Here is an 18516-nt window from a genome sequence, read left to right as displayed (position 1 = left end):
GATCGTCTCAATAGATGCAGAGAAAGCTTTCGACAAAATTCAACACCCATTTATGGTAAAAAACCTCCAGAAAGTAGGCATAGAGTGGACTTTTCTCAACATAATAAAAGCCATATATGACAAACTGACAGCCAACATCATCCTCAATGGTGAAAAACTGAAAATATTTCCACTAAGATCAGGAACAAGACAGGGTTGCCCACTCTCACCACTGTTATTCAACATAGTTTTGGAAGTTTTACTCACAGAAATCAGAGAAGAAAAGGAAATAAAAGGAATCCAAATTGGGAAAGAGGAAGTAAAGCTGTCACTGTTTGCAGATGACATGATACTCTACATAGAGAATCCTAAAGATGCTACCAGAAAACTACTAGAGCTAATCAATGAATTTGGTAAAGTAGCAGGATACAAAATTAATGCACAGAAATCTCTGGCATTCCTATACACTAATGATGAAAAATCTGAAAGTGAAATTAAGAAAACATTCCCATTTACCATTGCAAGAAAAATAATAAAATATCTAGGAATAAACCTACCTAAGGAGACAAAAGACCTGTTTGCAGAAAACTATAAGACACTGATGAAAGAAATTAAAGATGATACAAATAGATGGATAGATACACCATGTTCTTGGATTGGAAGAATCAACATTGTGAAAATGACTCTACTACCCAAAGCAATCTATAGATTCAATGCAATCCCTATCAAACTACCACTGGCATTTTTCACAGAACTAGAACAAAAAATTTCACAATTTGTATGGAAACACAAGAGACCCCGAATAGCCAAAGTAATCTTGAGAACGAAAAATGGAGCTGGAGGAATCAGGCTCCCTGACTTCAGACTGTACTACAAAGCTACAGTAATCAAGACAGTATGGTAGTGGCACAAAAACAGAAATATAGATCAATGGAACAGGATAGAAAGCCCAGAGATAAACCCACGCACATATGGTCACCTTATCTTTGATAAAGGAGGCAAGAATATACAGTGGAGAAAAGACAGCCTCTTCAGTATATGGTGCTGGGAAAACTGGACAGGTACATGTAAAAGCGTGAGATTAGAACACTCCGTAACACCATACACAAAAATAAGCTCAAAATGGATTCAAGACCTAAATGTAAGGCCAGACACTATCAAACTCTTAGATGAAAACATAGGCAGAACACTCTATGACATAAATCACAGCAAGATCCTTTTTGACCCACCTCCTAGAGAAATGGAAATAAAAATAAACAAATGGGACCTAATGGAACTTAAAAGCTTTTGCACAGCAAGGTAAACCATCAGCAAGACCAAAAGACAACCCTCAGAATCGGAGAAAATATTTGCAAATGAAGCAACTGAAAAAGGATTAATCTCCAGATTTACAAGTAGCTCATGCAGCTCAATAACAAAAAAAGAAACAACCCAATCCAAAAATGGGCAGGAGACCTAAATACATTTCTCCAAAGAAGATATACAGATCACCAACAAACAGATGAAAGAATGCTGAACATCATTAATCATTAGAAAAATGCAAATCAAAACTACAATGAGATATCATCTCACACCGGTCAGAATGGCCATCATCAAAAAATCTAGAAACAATAAATGCTGGAGAGGGTGTGGAGAAAAGGGAACCCTCTTGCACTGTTGGTGGGATGTAAATTGATACAGCCAGTACGGAGAACAGTATGAAGGTTCCTTAAAAAACTACAAATAGAACTACCGTACGACCCAGCAATCCCACTACTGGGCATATACCCTGAGAAAACCATAATTCAAAAAGAGTCATGTACGAAAATGTTCATTGCAGCTCTATTTACAATAGCCCGGACATTGAAGCAACCTAAGTGTCCATCATCGGATGAATGGATATAGAAGATGTGGTACATATATACAATGGAATATTACTCAGACATAAAAAAAAACAAAATTGAATTATTTGTAGTGAGGTGGATGGATCCAGAGTCTGTCATACAGAGTGAAGTAAGTCAGAAAGAGAAAGACAAATACCATATGCTAACACATATATGTGGAATTTAAGAAAAAAAAAATGTCATGAAGAACCTAGGGGTAAGACGGGAGTAAAGACACAGACCTACTAGAGAATGGACTTGAGAATATGGGGAGGGGGAAGGGTAAGCTGTGACAAAGAGAGAGAGTGGCATGGACATATATACACTACCAAGAGTAAAATAGATAGCTAGTGGGAAGTAGCCGCATAGCACAGGGAGATGAGCTCAGTGGTTTTTGACCACCTAGAGGGGTGGGATTGGGAGGGTGGGAGGTAGGGAGATGCAAGAGGGAAGAGATATGGGAACATATGTATATGTATAACTGATTCACTTTGTTATTAAGCAGAAACTAACACACCATTGTAAAGCAATTATACTCCAATAAAGCTGTTAAGAAAAACAAAAAGTTTATCAAAGGTAAAGCTGTGTTTAGCATGTTTGACAGATATGAATAGAAATGATGATCAGGCAAAAGGTAATACTTATAATATTGTTTTATTTGTTTGGAAAATTCTCATACAGTTTTGGATGAGATTTTATATTTGAAGAAGCTTCTTTACACAACCTGTATCTTGGTTCAGGTATAACATTTTGTATAATTTAGGAACTTCTGATTATAAATCTGTTACCTTGATAAATCATGTATATTGGTTACAATTGCCAGCATAGTCTTTTCTCCAGGGATATCAGCTGAGTGACTTAACACAAAATATGTGGTGGGTTATTGTTATAGCTTCTAGCATCTTTTAAGAAATTTTTGCAGTGTGGTAAATTCTATCTCTGAGTTTTATTGCTGTGGAATCTGGGAATCTGTTTACAGGGTATGAACATCAGTGTCCAAAGTGGTGCAATTCAGATGTCTCCGTGAAGATGGGGTATGGCGAGTAACGATAAGGGCCTGGAGTAAGAAAGCCTGGTGTTTGATCACAGCTCTATACTGATTGCTTGACTTTGGTGAGGTTACATAATTCCTCTAGGCTTTCATATACCCATATATAAAATAATAATTGTGTTAATATTTATCTCACAGCATCACTGTGAGAATTAACGAAGAATTTGTGGCTATCCCACATATTCAGTGCTTCTCACATGACAGACACTCAGTAAGGCTTTGTCATTATTTTAATTTTTAACAATACTAATGGGACCCTGCTCATCCTCCCAAGACAGGAGCCATATATCATGGACCAGTGAATACTTGATAGCACTCAGACCATTACCCCTTTCTAGTTTGGACCTTTGCTCTTATTGCTTCAACCCATTCCAGTGTCTTTGCTTCCCTGAATTCATTGATGTACATGGTATATGTAAAATGCCCAAGTATCTAAAAAGATTTTAGACTTCACCCTCTTATCAGGTCCATTCCATCCCTTAGGTTTCTTATACTAGAGAATAGAGCACATAGATTCCCATAAGCAAAGTCTAGGTTTTTGTGATTTTATATATATATTTCTTATTTATAGAGGGAAGGACTTACATGTTGAGACATCAAGACTTAAATAGGCACAGCATGTGCACGCCAGTTTAGAAGCAACCCAGATTTCTGCGTGTATCTGCTTGCAAGCTGTTTGCTCTTTCCTCTCTCTTCCAACCGGAAGTCACTTATAGTCCCTCTCAGAAGGAGTTGCCAGCACAAACAATGCAGATTACAAAATGCGAAAAATCCAAAACAAAAGCACGTGCTCAAATCTCCCATGTAAATCTATTTCACAATTAAATCTTTTCCTTTGCAACTTTCTGTACCAAAGGGGTACAGAATTTTTGCCTGTGGTTCTGAGTCTGTATTGTGTGAAGGCAGGTCACTGTGGGAGAGTAGTCCACATTGGTGTGATTCCTGTTCCCCGGAGACTACTTTATGTGTTTATCATTCAAAGCTATTCAAGAAGGAGAATGTTATACCTGAACTAAATTCCTTGACCACTAGATCATATGAGCTGACTCATGAAGTGAGGAAATACTAACAAAAGTGAAAGAGAGGGAGTGAAAGAGCCTTGTCACAAAGTCTTAAGTCTCTGGGGGATGTGTGTGGTTCTAAAAATAAGACGATGGCTCTAGTATCAAGACACCTGTGCTAAATCTGAGAATGAAACTAAGCCACAAGAATACCCAGTGAAGAATTAGAGGAGGCTAGTTAAGCCCATAATATGCACAATAAAACCTGACATGGTCGGACTACCATGCTAAAATCCAATCACTGATGGTACTGACGTGTAAAACAGGAGTCTTTTCATTGTATGCCAACAACAGCCCGATAAGGAAGTTGCAGCTTGTATCTCTTCCTGTAGGCAGGAAAATTATGCCCAAAAAAATTAACTAAGTGCCCAGATTCACACAAATTCTACCTAGCAGAGCCGAGCCTTCTCTCCAGCCATGGTATCTATAGAACCTGCACTCTTGATGGCTATACATTCTTTTTCACTGGGAAAAACAAGAGAAAAAGGAGAGGAGAAAAGTAACCTTGAGTGTGTGGTCTTTGTTTATCTATCTAGCCGTCACATATAAGGCCATTTTGTACATATATCCAAAGAAAGCAAAATAATTCTTATCAACCAAATACAGAATTTAAATTATGGAGTATATCTTTGTCAATATGTAATGGTATAAAGGCTGGGAATAGATATGGAAACAAAAAGAAGCTGAGCCATTGTCGTGGTGCTGAGCAGTAGGCCGTAGACGGATGGTACAAAAGAGGTAATCTGTTCTCTACTTCTCACTTTTGTGGACCAAGTATTGGAAATAGACCTTCAAAATTATGATCATTATGTATGACCAGTGTATAAATCCTCACGTTAATAAAAACTATTTCTTCAGAAACAATTCCATAGCTAGGGCAATTTCTCCTACCATATATATTTATAGCATCGTTCTCCTTTCTACTTATCATAACTATCATTCCTTTATGTAACTCTCTCTTATCGATTGCCACTCAGATGAGACTCTCATTCTATAAAGGTAGATACTACTTCATTTGCTTTTAGTTCCACATTATGTCTCCTGTATATTGACACATAGTAACTATCCAATAAGTATCCCTTCAATAGGTTAAAAGGACAGATTTGATTTTCTGATTTCCAAGCCTAGACCTTATTAGCGAGAACACTAGTAGACTCTGTCATATATTTAATGATGAGGGACGATGGCTGATGGGAAGGAAACAGACCAGCAAACTAGAAAAAGCTAAAAACAAAAAAAAGAATATGACATAAGAATCAAAACAACAAAAAATAAAAGTCAAACAGGAATGTTTGATGGCCTTGAGCTATTTCGTTAAAGGAGTAAATAGTATTGTATGATTCCGTAGTCTTCCCTTCAGTGGATCACTATTTGTGAAAGAAAAGCAAACTATGTGAAGAACAATTGAAGTTTTTATAAAAGTTACATTTTAATAATGGCTCCAGTGTTGTGTGTGTGTGTATGTGTGTGTGTGTGTGTGTGTGTGTGTGTGTGTGTGTACACCCACAAAGAGAGAGAAAAAAAGAGATTTACTTTTTAAACCACTTTGAGCAGGAAAAGGAAAACAAATGAAGAGATAATAACTATACATAATGTCTCTTTCAAACATGGGGGGAAAAAGTTCTTCATAAAACCCCAAATCTCTCCTAAATATATAGCTTTTGTTCCATGCCACTGCTTTAACCAAGTCAATGACTTATTCTCTCTAAATTTTATTCCTCAACTACTAGTTGGCATCATCCTTTTTCCCACAGAGACCTTCCATTAGGAGACTAATGATAATTATCAACAGGACAATATATCTTCAATGAAATGATTGTGTCCAACTTAGTATATCAAATGCCAGGTTGGATCTTTTTCAAGGGAGACATCATTTACCTTAACATCAAAATTACAGCCACATCTTGACCCACACAGATATAGAAATAAAAATAGAATGTTGTTAATAATCCCCAAATGAATAGTTCTGATTCTAAAGGCACAGTCAACACTGGGAAACTCTCCTGTGGTTTTCTCTTATCTAAGGTACAAATAAAAATCATCTTGGAAAAAAAGATGTGGGTATAATAAACTCTCTCTTCCTAACTTTGTGTTTTGGACCAATAGTATTCTTGGGTGCCTTCACGTGAACAAATGATCCTCATGTATCAGACACATAGGAAGAAAGATGAATAATACAACCTAGCAGTTATAAGCAAAAATATTAGAGTTATATATTTCTGTTGTTTTTTTAATCTGTAGAACTCAATAGCTGACTGATACTGGAAGTTAATTGACCTTACCAAGAATTGGGCTCCTTATCTTTAAAATGGGAATATGAATTCCTAATTCATTGTATAGTATTCAAGAAATAAAACCACATTACATATAGAGTGCCTAGTACATTAAATCTAGCAGAAACCCAGCTCTAACACCTACCTTCCTACTCTCTCCACACATCCATTCAACTACATCCATGTATGTACTGACAGTGTGCCAAGTAAGGTCTTATTTTAAAAGGTAAGGGAATCCATGTAACCTCATTGCAAGTAGACTTGCTATAGATTTGTTGAGTCTCTCACTTTCAAAGAGCTATGGCATTGGAGTTATGGCATTGGAAGATTGCTAGAGAGATGTAGTGAAACTTCTTAGGATTGATGTTCAGTCCTGCTAACATTTCTTTAGCACATTGTCTATAACATGTTTAAATTTAACTGTTAATTGATGTTTACCTGGGTATATGTAAGCTTATAGATATCACAAACATACTACTACACATACAAATGATTCTGAAACGTAACATATTAGGAACTAGAGTTCTTCAGGGAGACTGCCTAGCTTACAACCCTAGTTCCAAAATGTAAAAGCAGTATAACCCTTGGTCATTGTGCCGATGTTCTCTTATCTTTTGTCAAAGGGGGATAACAAGTTTACAGGGTAGAGGTGAGAACTTTAAACTGTATATCTGTAGCACTAAGAATGAGTATATGATGAGAATTCAATAAGTATAAGAAGCTTTTCAAGTTACAGTACTGATTGCTGTTGTGCTTTATGATTGTTTTTTGATATTATTTTTGTGGTGGTTGTTATTTAGTAGAACAAGAACACAGGTTTTAAAATCAATAAAATCAAGATTTAAATCATTTAATCTCTCTCTGAGCTTGAATTTTCACATTTGTGAAATAATAATGTTGACCTTACAAGATTGTTGTGAGACATAAATGAGCTTTTGTATGCAAACTAATTGGCCTGGTGCCTGTCACAATGGAAGCACACACATTTAGATATTTATATTGATCAATTTTTATATTCGTATTTATAAAATATCAGATTCATAATAGTATAGATGTTGTATATAAAGTATATTATTTAAATAATGTATGTTTGCTAGGTTCTTGAGTTTATCCTTTCCTCTGCAATATTTTGGTTGTTCATTTTGTTTGTTTTCATGGATGCTTAATGGGCATAATAACTACATAGGAAAGCAAGCAGATCTCAAAAACTAACCTTGATATATATTTCATATTAGAAACGGAACAGAAAAAAGAAAACTATTTTTTTTATTTTATTGTCTTCTGTCTGTCTGCTTCTATCTCTGTAGAGTCAAATGCTATTCTTTTCCAAAAGAAAACATATCATTGACATGATGGTCCAAAACAAATAGCTTTTCTTGAACATTAATTGGGAACTTTGCTGGCAAGAAGATTCCAACATCAAAATGGCCTACAGGCAGAGACATTTCTTTTTTTGTTTCTCTGTTCAACTGTTAAAAATATGGCCTGTCTGATGCATTTGTATCGAGTTTGAAAAAACTATTTTACAGTGAGTTATCTGGCCTTTCAGACAGAGGGATTTAACTGCTAAACCGTATTCTATTGACAGAGCATAAGTAATTTAGGACGAAATTTGTACCTACAATGGATTGAGCTCAATGTTAGCCCTATAAACACAAAGTATATGTGGTTCATGCCCTAAGAAGATTTTAATATAGTGGAAAAGACTGGTATGTCAAATAGAGGCAATAAAAGCAATGAGTTCAAAACATACATAAATATACTGTTATTATGGAGTAAAAAGAACATAATGTTTCTTGGGGATAGGAAGTCTATTTCCAGAGCAGTTGACTACTGAGATTGACTTTGACTATATCCTTGTTTTTTAGGTGTACAAAAGGGAAGAAGAACATTGAATGGATGAGGAGCATCATGAATAAAGATTTGAAACCAACATGAAATGACAAGGTAAGTTTAGGCACCTATAAACATTGTTAATTGCTTGAACGTAGAGTGTTATAGTAAGAAGAGAAATAGGAGGAATTAAGGCTAAAACAAGAATCAGACACTTGAACAAGAAGCATCTTTGTTTAAGCTGTGGTGACTAGAAGTCAAGGACAATGTTCAAGCAAAGCAAACAACATATTCATACAGGTTTTTGTTGTAGTTTATTTTAAAGTTACATTTCTCTTTTTAAAAAGAAAGCTTTATTGAATTTTTACATAAAGAGAAAAAAAGAACCCTAAAACTGATATGTAGCTACGAAAGGCCCCAAATAGCCAAAGCAACCTTGATTAAGAAGAACAAAGCTAGAGGTACCACACTTACTGACTTCAAACTATATTACAAACTACAGTAATCAAAACAGTATGATACTCCATTGTATATTCTTGCCTTCTTTGTCATAGATTGATTGAGCATAGGTGCATGGGTTTATTTCTGGGCTATCTATCCTATTCTATTGATCTATATTTCTATTTTTGTGCCAGTACCATACTGTTTTGATGACTTCAGCTTTGTTGTACAGTCTGAAGTCAGGGGGCTTGACTCCTTCAGCTCCGTTTTTCTTTCTCAAGATTGCTTTGGCTATTCGGGTTCTTTTGTGTTTCCATACAAATTTAATTTTTTTTGTTCTAGTTCTATGAAAAATTCCATTGGTAATTTGATAGAGATTGCACTGAATCTGTAGACTGTCTTGAGTAGTATAGTCATTTTGACAATATTGATTCTTCCAATCCAAGAACATGGTATATTTCCATTTGTTTGTGTCATCTTTGATTTCTTTCATGAGCATCTTATTGTTTTCATACTACAGGGCTTTGCCTCCTTAGGTAGGTGTGTTCCTAGTTATTTTATTCTTTTTGTTGTGATGGTAAATGGAATTGTTTCCTTAATTTCTCTTTCTGATATTTTGTTGTTAGTGTATAGGAATGCAACAGATTTTTGTGTATTAATTTTGTATCCTGCAACTTTACTGAATCCATTGATGAGCTCTAGTAGTTTTCTGGTAGTGCCTTTAGAATTTTCTATGTGTAGTATCACATCATCTGCAAACAGTGATAGTTTTACTTCTTCTTTTCCTGGATTTCTTTTATTTCTTTTCTCTGATTGCTGTGACTAGAACTTTCAAAACTATGTTGGATAAAAGTGGTGAGAGTGTCTTGTTTCTGATCTTAGAGGAAATGCTTTCAGCTTTTCACTGTTGCATATGATGTTAGCTATGAGTTTGTCTTTCATGGTCTTTATTATGTTGAGGTATGTTCCCTCTATGCCCACTTGCTGGAGAGTTGGGGGTTTTTTAATCATAAATGAGTGTTGAATAAATGATGCTGGGAAAACTGGACAGCTACATGTAAAATAATTAAAGTAGAACATTCTCTAACACCATACACAAAACTAAACTCAAAATGGATTAAAGACCTAAATGTAAGATCAGATACTATAAAGCTCCTAGAGGAAAAAACAGGCAGAATACACTTTGTCATAAATCTCAGCAATATATTTTTAGATCCATCTCCCAGAATAATGGAAATAAAAACAAAAATAAACAAATGGGACCTAATTAAACTTAAAAGATTTTTCACAGCAAAGGAACCATGAACAAAACAAAAAGACAACCTACAGCATGGAGGAAAATATTTGCATATGATGTGACCGACAAACGATTAATCTCCAAAATATACAAACAGCTCATGCAGCTCAATATGAAAACAAACAAACAACCCAATCAAAAAATGTTAGAACACCAAAATAGACATTTCTCCAAAGAAGACATACAGATGGCCAAGAGGCACATGATCAGCATTGCTAATTAATAGAGAAATGCAAATCAAAACCATAATGAGGTACCACCTCACACCGGTCAAAATGGTCATCATCAAAAATTCTACAAACGGGCTTCCCTGGTGGTACAGTGGTTGAGAGTCCGCCTGCCGATGCAGGGGACACGGGTTCGTGCCCCAGTCCGGGAAGATCCCACATGCCATGGAGCAGCTGGGCCCGTGAGCCATGGCCGCTGGGCCTGCGCATCCGGAGCCTGTGCTCAGCAACAGCAGAGCCCACAACAGTGAGAGGCCCGCGTACCGCAAAAAAAAAAGAAAAAAAAGTCTACAAACAATAAATACTAGAGAGTGCAACGAGAAAAAGGAACCCTCCTACACTGTTGGTGGGAATGTAAATTGGTACAGCCACTATGGAGAACAGTATGGAGATTCCTTAAAAAACTAAAAGTAGAACTACCATATGATCCGGCAGTCCCACTCCCGGGGATATATCCGTAGAAAACCATAATTTGAAAAGATACATGCACCCAGTGTTCATTGCAGCACTATTTACAGTAGCCAAGACATGGAAGCAACCTAAATTTCCATTGACAGATGAATGGATAAAGAAGATGTGGTATATATATGCAATGGAATATTACCCAGCCATAAGAAGAATGAAATTTTGCCATTTGCAGCAACATGGATGGACCTAGTGAAGTAAGCCAGACAGAGAAAGACAAATATCATATGATATTGCTTATATGTGGAATCTAAAAGCAAAAAAATGATACAAATGAACTTATGTACAGAACAGAAATAGGCCCACATATATAGAAAACAAACTTACGATTACCAAAGGGCAAGGAGAGGGTGGGATAATTTAGGAGTTTGGGATTAACATATACACACTCTATGTGTAAAATAGATAACCAGCAAGGACATACTGTATGGCACAGGGAACTCTACTCAATATTTTGTAATAACCTCTAAGGGAGAAGAATCTGAGAAAGAATATTTGTGTGTGTACATATATATATATATATATACACACACACGCACATATATAGACAAACATATATATATATATCTGAATCACTTTGCTGTACACCTGAAACTAACACAACATTGTAAATCAACTGTGCTTCAATAAAAATAAAAATTCAAAAAAATATGATACTGGCATAAAAACAGATAAATAGACCAGTGTTACAGAATACAGAACATAGAAATAAACCAGCACCTTATCAGTCAGCTGATCTTCAACAGGGGTGCCAAAACACAAAATGCGGAAAGGATAGTCTCTTCAACAAACGGTGTTAGGAAAACTAGATATCTATATGCAAAAGAATGAAATTGGACCTTTCAAACACGTATACAAAAATCAATGCAAAATAGACTAAATAATTAAACAGAAGATGTGAAAGCACAAAACTCCTAGAAGAAAACACAGGGAAAATTTTTCTTAACATCATTCTTGGCAATAATTTTTTAGATATGACACCTAGAGCATAGGCAACAAAAGTAAAAATGGACAAGTAGGATTATATCAAACTAAAAAGCTGCTGACAGAAAAAAACACAAATCTACAAAAATGAAAAGGCAGGGACTTCCCTGGTCGTGCAGTGGTTAAGAATCCGCCTGCCAATGCAGGGGACGCTGATTCGATCCCTGGCCCAGGAAGATCCCACATGCCACGGAGCAACTAAGCCCGTGCACCACAACTACTGAGCCTGCATTCTAGAGCCAGCGAGCCACAATTACTGAAGCCCGTGCACCTAAAGCCCGTGCTCTGCAAAAAGAGAAGCCACCGCAATGAGAAGCCCATGCACCACAATGAAGAGTAGCCCCCACTCACCACAACTAGAGAAAACCTTGTGCACAGCAATGAAGACCTAAAACAGCCATAAATAAATAAATTTATTTTAAAAAATGAAAAAGCAACCTATGAAATGGGAACAAATATTTGCAAGCCATATATCCAATGAGGGGTTCATATCCAAAATATATAAGGAACTCATACAACTGAATACCAAAAATACAAATAACCTGATTAAAAAATGAGTAAAGAAATTAAATAGACACTTTCAAAAGAAGAAATTCAAATGACTATCGTGTATGAAAAAGTGCTCAACATCTCTACTCACGAGGGAAGTACAAATCAAAACCACAATGAGTTATCACATCACAACTGTTAGGATGAATATTATCAAAAAGACAAAAGATAACTAGTGTTGGTAAGAATGTAGGGAATAGGAAACTCTTGTATACTGCTTGTGGGAATGCAAATGAGTACAGCCATTATGAAAACAGTATGTAGATTCCTCAAAAAATTAAAAATAGAATGACTTTATGATCCTGCAATCTCAGTTCTGGGTATTTTTCCTAAGGGACGGAAATCAGGATGGTGAAGAGATATTTGCACACCCACATTCAGGGCAGTATTATTCACAAGAGCCAAGATACAGAAATAACCTAATTGTTCTTCAATGGATGAATGGATACATAAATGTGAGAAATACATAAAAAAATATATATGTATATCTGTATGTGTGTGTGTGTGTGTGTGTGTGTATATATATATATATATGTGTGTGTGTGTGTATCATTCTGTCTTAGAAAAGAAAGAAATCCTGCCTGACAACATGGATGGAGCCAGAGGACATTATGCTAAGCGAAACAAGACAGAGAAAAACAAACACTGTATGATCTCACTTATATGTGCCCCCTGTTCCCTGGCCCGTCCATCCTTCTTCTTTCTTCCACCCGTGACTACTGAAACCCGTAGCAGCATGGGCATGAGCACTTAGGGTCAGGTTTGGGCACATCCGTCCCATGACTTCTTGGGGTGGAGCATGATAGTGGTTGTCCTTGTTCTAGGCTGGCAGATCATCGACCAGAGGCTGTATGTCATCAGGAGAAAGCCTTTTGCCTTCCCCCAGTACAGTTACCACATATGTCCTGATGTGGAGGTTTAAAGATCTTTGGGGGTTGGTCATCTGATGTTGGTTGCAGGGGTAAGCCTGCAGGAAAGGGAGATACCTGACTCTACTTCCCAACACCCCACCCCTGTCCAGGGCACAGCATTTCAGTTCATCTGCTGGTGGATGGGGAAGCAGGCACATGTGTGATTAATTTCATGTGGTAAGGCCCACGGACACTTGTGAGCGTCTACACTCACCCTGAAGCATCCCTGTGTCCAGGAGACCTTCTCAGCCAGCTCCATTCTTTCATGATTCTCTCTTCTCCCTTCTTGAGTCAGACTTGTGTTTGTCCTTTCTAACCAGTTTGTGACACCAACCAGGGCTGAGCCATTAAATAAGAATTGAGGGCTTCCCTGGTGGCACAGTGGTTGAGAGTCTGCCTGCTGATGCAGGGGACACGGGTTCGTGCCCCGGTCCGGGAGGATACCACATGCCGCAAAGCAGCTGGGCCCGTGAGCCATGGCCGCTGAGCCTGCACATCCAGAGCCTGTGCTCTGCAATGGGAGAGGCCACAGCAATGAGAGGCCCGCGTACCGCAAAAAAAAAAAAAAGAAAGAAAGAAGTCACAACAGATTATAAATTGAAAAAAGATTACAAATACCACATAATGCAGAAGAATAACATATTTTTTAATTAATTAACTTCTTGAAACACTTCCATAATACTTTTTGTTCCCTAAATTATTTGGCTGCAATCTTATGGTGGTTTTAGAGTATTACGTTTTATAGAGTGAATCGAATGTTAATTTCAGTCTTCTAGCAGGGATTGTTTCTTTTTATTCACTTTTCTTGAATTACAAAGTATATTCTTGATAAGGTAAAAACTATGGTTTGACTAGGCTTCAGTAGAACTAAATCCATTTTTTAAAAAGTTGCACGTGTGTTGGTTGGAGGAATATTCCGCCAAGCTTTAAATTCCAAATCTTTTCTTTTCCTCCTTTATCACATGCTGGTGCTGGGGGCTATAGCATGCATTTACATCATGATACCGCCTATCAGTGGTATAAACCTTTGGAAATCCCTTTACTGAGACAGCTAGGAATAACTACCACACACAGAGCAACTGAACCACAGAAGCATATTCTGCTAAATCTACATAGTCCCCCAGCACAGTTTCTAGTTAGCTGGATCCCCAAAATATCCACAGGGCACCTCAACTCTAATCCAAGGGAGAAGTGAGACAATGGTGGGGATTGGGAAGGAAAGAAACAATGGTCTTAGCCTAATTTCTATATATATGGGAGGTATTCTAGAAGAGATGTATGTTTTGTAGGTCTTGAAGTTTTCATCATATGAGTGAAGCCTTCTTTAAGATAAAGAATATAAAATTATGAATGCAAAGGTGACTAATTGAGGTTAAAATGTCCTACTTTGTAAATTTTATAAAAGTATGACTATGTGACTACTGCCCTGCCCTCTCTGTAGATAATGGGCACATGCAGATGAAGAGCCCTAAAATACAAGCTTCATTCCCTTTTTGGTAAATGTGTCTGTGCTTGGTACACGGACTTCTCTCAGCAAACATGATTCAGTCATGTCTCTCCAAGGCATTGGATAATACATTAGTGGAAACATCCTAGGGTTACAGTACGGCTGGTATGTTGCCCTTCAGAGGAGGGGTGTGTTGAATCATGGTACTGACTTAAATCCTAAATAGTACTAGATTCTAGACTATGCTGAAGGGAAAATAGAAAGAATAATTATTATCATGCATCTCATAGCAAATTTTTATTGACTGTACCCTATGCACCAGACACTGTGTCAAGTGCTTGCATGCAGTATGTTATTGGTTGTTTATAAGAGGATATCTATCTGCAGTTCCATTGTATAGGCAAGAATGCTGACATAGACAAATTAAGCAAACTGCCCCAAGGACAAGCTGTCGGGGAACTGGCATTTTTTCTGTGGAGATCTGATTCCATTATTGGCATGTTTAGCCACTATATTGTGCTCCTTTATGGTTTGTTTGTTTGTTTGTTTTACCAATCCTCAATGCATTGAAGGGGAATATACTCATCTCTCCCCATGTTATAGAGGGAAGAACCTAAGACTTAAAATGAAACCAAATTAAATTTAAATCTCCTTTAAATATTATTAGTTGAATGAACCAATTACTTTGTTGTCACTGTGGTGTTTTTGCTTCTCATCTGTAGAATGAGTTTCTTCAAGTACCTTCTTTATGACACTTCTTTTGAAGAATGACCCAGATAACGCAGGAGACAACTTTTAGCTCACTGGACAAGTTATCCTTCTGAATTTCAGCTTCTTTACATAGTAGCTGTTTGGCCTTAAGCGATTCCATTTTTCTTACCTGCGCAATGGGATTCCGCTGTTGATTTCCACTGAGGAGAGGATAAAATGCAAAACAAAGGTTAAAGAGGTGCGCCGGTTCTAGAGCATAATGCAAAATGTGTGTGACTAATACTTCCCACTGTCTCCTCTAGAAACCATAATTATTACCATATTTTAATTTGATAGAACATATGGCGATTAATTTACAGGTATAAGAGATTTGAAAAATCTTGAGCCTGTGTCTATCATTGAGGAAGGCAAGGAGATAAGAAAAGGAAGTTGGACTGTTCAGTCAATCTAAACTAAATTCCTGACGGCACAAGTTGTTTCTGATTTGGGTGTTCCGTTCCCATTGGATGTGACCATAGACACTAGGTAAACTACCAGGTCACTTTTTCTGTAATTTTTTCTTTCACAGAGACAGAATGTGCCTGAAGTTCAGAAATAAAATTTTTAAGAGTAGTGATGACAAGTGTTGTTTATACAGTAATGTAACTGCATTTCAGACATTTCCTCCAGATTACCCCTTTCTTCTTTATAATGAGGATGACATTTTCTTTGGTGGTGCTTTTAAAATGTAGACCATAAAAGCCAAAAAAATAAAAAACAGGAATGGGAATTCTTAAAACAGTGCGTTCAAGTGCATTATATTAATCACATTACATGTCTTTACTGCACCTCATTTATTCAACTCATATGTCTTCCCTGGACCTCAATTTACTGTGAAAGCAGTGCCTCTCCCTCCACTTTAATTTGGACCCAGCCCAAATGAAACCATGAAAAAAGATAGACGTGGTTTATTATGCTGAGACAGGAAGTAAAAGGACCTCTCAAAGTTTCCAACTGAGGACATGACATTTTCAGAAGAGTCAAAAAATAAAAATTGCAAAATCACCTTTTCCATTTTTCCACCCATTTAATGTCGGTGCAGTCATAGCTGGTTACAAGAAAAGGCACGGGAAAGTCACAGTAGGGAACACTAATTCACTTTGGGTGATTATCAGAAAGCAGTAATGGGGAAGTTTCCAAAATGCCCGTTTACACAAGATATTGTCGTGGTAAGATTAATGAGCCTAGGGGAGAAATACCCTTCAAGGAGGCTGACAGTTGCCAAGCGCTCTGACATTTCACCATGTGGCCACAGTCTCTTAAAGTCCTTCATACGCTTGTACTCCACTGTAAGATCAGAAAGGCAAATGAAGACAAGAGCAGAAGTTCATTCTCCTTACGAATTGAGGTTTTTCCTAGTCTAGCTTATGGGTCTCTAATTGCTGCTGTCAATAATGCTTGGCCTTCTTGCTGATCTTTTGTCCGTCAAGCTCCTCAAGAAGGGTTTTCAGCTCTGCAGAAGCAGGAGATTTCAAAACAACAGAGCCTCTCTCCAGCTAAGCACCTTTATCAAGTCTAATACAGCTTCTAGTTTTCTTCCTACTGCCGCAGGTGTTTAACCTGACTTAATTTTTTTCCAAGCTTACTTATGTGTCCTTTGGTCATTCACTCTTGCATCATCTTTTCCTGCCCTTCCAAACTTGGCATCAGATCAGAATACAGTCTCTTACCTCTTCTTTCCTGTGGTCATCTAGACAGACAAGCTTATGTATCTTTTTCTCTTTCCTTCCTTCCTTCCTTCCTTCCTTCCTTCCTTCCTTCCTTCCTTCCTTCCTTCCTTCCTTCCTTCCTTCCTTCCCCTCTCCCTCCCTCCCTCCCTCTCTCTCTGATTAATAAGGGAAAGTATTATAGATACTGTCAAAACTATAATATGACGAAGTGACAGGTATTTCAGAATTATATAAAATTATCACAGTTCTTGTCCCCAGACTGTGATTTCTAACTGCCCTCAGAAATAATAAATGGATATGTCTTTTGACACATGTTCTTAATTTTTTTTTCCCCCCCATGCTCTGGTCTAACTACATATTTCTCTAGCCTACAATCTAAACACCGTGGCATTTTAATAACCCTTAAAATGAACGTGTTTCATGCAAACAAGCAGCTTGGCACAGAACGAGGTGCTTCCTTATTCAAGTGGTCAATTTGCATAAGTGTTGAGCACTGCAGCTTAGATTTCTTTCACCATTCATTCCACCGCAGAATGACTCTCATCACTCTCCTTTCATCAATTTTCCTCAATTAAGGAAAACTTTCAGGATCTTCAAACTGGTGACTTGGTAGGTCAGCAACTGGAGTATTGCTAGAAGTTGATATCCAAGTCCCTTTTCCCCCAGTTCTAGTGACAGTGTTCCTTCCACCTCTCTCCCTCCCTCTTTCTAATTCTGCCTTCTGCTAGTAGGACTATCCTTTGCCCTTTGAGGTTTCCACTCCCCACAGTATTTTACCCCCAGTATAGAAAGTCCCCTGTATCCCTGGAGCTATACACTCTGTGAAATCTCTTTGGATGATTTGGTATCCTTCTCGACTCCTTCCTACATGTCTCTTTCCTTTGCTTGTATGGAATGTAGACTTGTCTGCACAAGTGGCTCCAGTTCAGGTATAGGCATTTTTGTCATTACAGAAAAAACAATTTTCATGCACACGAAGATCTCTGGAATGGGGAAGTGAATACCTCTAAGGACCTATTTTCAGGATCCTCCAACACTGTTATTTGTTAGCACCCCCCTCAGCCCTATAGCCCCTCAAGGATTACATCTAAGTATGTCTGTGCCTGCAGGTTCTGCTTTACTCTACGGCCCAGTGAATACCACAACTGGAACAATAATAATAATAATTGGAATTTTTAAAAAATATATTACTCATATCAGATACTACTAATGCTTTAAAATATTATATCTTTTAATTCCTCTTTTAATTCATCATAGATGAGAAAACTGAGGCTCAGAATTTCATTAATCTACCCAAGGTGGCAAGTGAATGAAGTGACAGAGCCAGCTTTCAGATTAAGTCTTTCTAATTCTCAAGGTCCTTGTTCTTAACCTTAATGTCAAAGCTGTATTAGAAATGCTTGCCCCACTGCAATGAGGTCTTAAAGGAGAGACCTACATTTTGAACCTACACGTAAAGGGCACTGGGGAAAATATTACTACTGAATGCCCCTCGACTAAAGCAGGGCCTGGAACATTGCAGATACTCCATACGTATTTATTGGGTAAATGAAATCTAAGGTAGTCTAATAAAAAAAATAGCATTGGAAACAAATGTAGGAAACTTCTAATCTGCCAGGTTTCTCTTAATCCCTTAACAATCACATGGTCTCTGGACCAGTATCATGGCTTTTCCTAAAACAAGTTTGTTAGGAATGTAGACTCTGGGGTCTCACC

The 18516-nt window shown here is 37.4% G+C and overlaps 1 protein-coding gene across 6 annotated transcripts in view; it reads left to right on the top strand.

Annotated features, from left to right (window-relative positions):
- The window catches only part of LOC307178258 (uncharacterized protein), a 1492981-nt gene that overhangs the window by 1424992 nt on the left and 49473 nt on the right, over positions 1–18516 (top strand). For all 6 annotated transcript variants that reach the window (XR_013825157.1, XR_013825158.1, XR_013825159.1 and 3 more), the window contains one exon: positions 8095–8173. The gene's annotated coding sequence lies outside the window, so the exon portion shown is untranslated. The remainder of the gene's footprint in view (positions 1–8094; positions 8174–18516) is intronic.

This window comes from Stenella coeruleoalba, assembly GCF_951394435.1.
Source record: "Stenella coeruleoalba genome assembly, chromosome: 20".
NCBI lineage: Eukaryota > Metazoa > Chordata > Mammalia > Artiodactyla > Delphinidae > Stenella > Stenella coeruleoalba.
This window is presented reverse-complemented; position numbering and strand designations above follow the sequence as displayed.